At 41.1% G+C, this 2,101-nt stretch overlaps 1 non-coding gene across 1 annotated transcript; it reads left to right on the top strand.

The window, feature by feature from the left end:
• The first annotated feature begins 972 nt into the window (after positions 1 to 972).
• On the top strand, positions 973 to 1,076 carry LOC138382051 (U6 spliceosomal RNA). The gene has a single exon (XR_011233228.1). It is a non-coding gene; the product is annotated as a U6 spliceosomal RNA (small nuclear RNA).
• Positions 1,077 to 2,101: the final 1,025 nt, after the last annotated feature.

Here is a 2,101-nt window from a genome sequence, read left to right as displayed (position 1 = left end):
TTAGAAGGGAAAAAAAAAAAAAAAAAAAGAATAGAGTGGGAGCAACTTATGTGTCATGGAAGGAAGAGTCCAGACCTCTGGAATAGGGGACTGACCCAAACTGGGAAGGACATCAGGGCCCCACGAAACAGCCTGAGATATCCAGTTCTAGCCAGGCCTTGAAAGAGAGGCAGACACCAGGGCTTGCAGATGGTACCATATGCCAGAGGCAGGGAAGACTACCTCCCAACGTTCAGTACTGCCATATGCACATGGTGTTGGTGAGTAGAAAGGCTTGCTTCAACAGATGGTTGGACCAAGGCAGCTAATACATTTTCTGCTCCGGCTGGGTTCAGCTGAAAAAATCAAGCAACTTAGGGTTGCAGATGGTGCCCAACCAGAAAGCACATGGCGGAAAGACAAAGGCAGAAGGAGCAGGATGCTGAGCAATGAGATAGCCAAACAGCACAAGTAAGGGAGGAACAAAAAGTGACTTTAGGGACAACATGCCCCCAACACTCCCTGCTAGTCATAGATGACATATTGATAACAGAAAGAAGTGACAAGTAAGATTATAAAAAAGAGCTGAGATCACTTTCAGGTAAATTAGCAGAGTGACATTCTGGGTCCTGTAAGGTGATGTTGATATTGATGATGGTGGTGATGGTGGTGGTGGTTGTAGTAGTGGTGTTTATCATGGTGGTGGTGGTACTGAAGGTAATGATGATGGTGATTGTGCCAGTAGTAGTAGCGATGATGGTCATGGTGGTGAAGTGATAGTCATCATTTATCAAATGCTTACTATGATCCCGACATTCTACTAGACCTGTTATATTGTTTAATCTTCACAACAATTCTATGAAATAGGTATTAATATTATAAGCCCCATTTTACAGATGAGACAACAGACACAGAAAGATTATGTAGTTTTCCCAAGATCAGACAGATAGTAAGTGGAAAAAGAGAGAATTTAAACTCAAGAGTATCTAACTAGTGCTCGCTTCGGCAGCACATATACTAAAATTGGAACGATACAGAGAAGATTAGCATGGCCCCTGCGCAAGGACACGCAAATTCGTGAAGCGTTCCATATTTATTTAAAAAAAAAAAAAAAAAGAGTATCTAACTGCAAAACCAGTGCTCTTAACCACTATGCTTGAACTCATATAACCCTCAGAAGCCCTTCCTCTGTCCACTGCAATGTGTTTCTCACTCATCCTGGGCATTACAAACAATGTAGCACCTTGTGTTTCCCTAAGCTCACAATAGTTTTCAACACATCATCCCCTATTCCTGTGGTTTCCAATCCTTCAAATAAGAGAACTAATTTTTTAACACCAAAATATTTTGCTGATCCCAATATGATTGTACTTATTTTTTCAGTACCATTGACCAAGAAAATACATGAAAAAGAGCTGTTCTATAATAACAGTACACAATTTAAACTCTATTTGAATAATTGCAACAGCATCTACCTGTATTTGAACAGTGGTCAATCATATACTTAAGTTAGAAACATTACTTATTCAGGCCACAGTTGATACTCCATGCATATGGGAATTGACTGGCAATGCGGGGTGAAAAGGATGCCACTGGGCATCATCTTGCTAGTTTCTTAGGATGTTTCTGTGAAGAATATGAAGACAGAGAGTTCTGACCCATTAGAGAACGCCAGTGGGTAGACACTTGACCAGCTCAGCAACATTCAAAGTCCTGGAACCTTCTTCTCCCTTCTCACCCTTGGAGCTTTTAAGGGTGGTTCTAATATTCAACAAATGTTTTGCTGAAATGACCAGGAATCAGGCTTTTCATCCCAGCTCATTGATTAACAAACTGTGTGTACTGTCCGTGGTCCAGGCACTAGCCCTCCTAGGAGCTCAGGTTCCTCACCTTAAAATGAGAGCTTGAGCTAGACCTCTATGGGTCCTTTCAAGGGACAATGTCTGATGCTATTCATGGCTTCACACCCAGTATATTTCCCCAACCCCACTTCTCATAATTTCCTGCTATTTATCATCAAAAATAACCGGTATGTTAAAGTGCAATGGAAAACTTCAAAATGAGATTTTTCAAAATGTAATGTTCTACCAGAGAACTTGTCAAAAATACCACTGCCTTGTTG

This window comes from Eulemur rufifrons, chromosome 3 (genome assembly GCF_041146395.1).
Source record: "Eulemur rufifrons isolate Redbay chromosome 3, OSU_ERuf_1, whole genome shotgun sequence".
NCBI lineage: Eukaryota > Metazoa > Chordata > Mammalia > Primates > Lemuridae > Eulemur > Eulemur rufifrons.
This window is presented reverse-complemented; position numbering and strand designations above follow the sequence as displayed.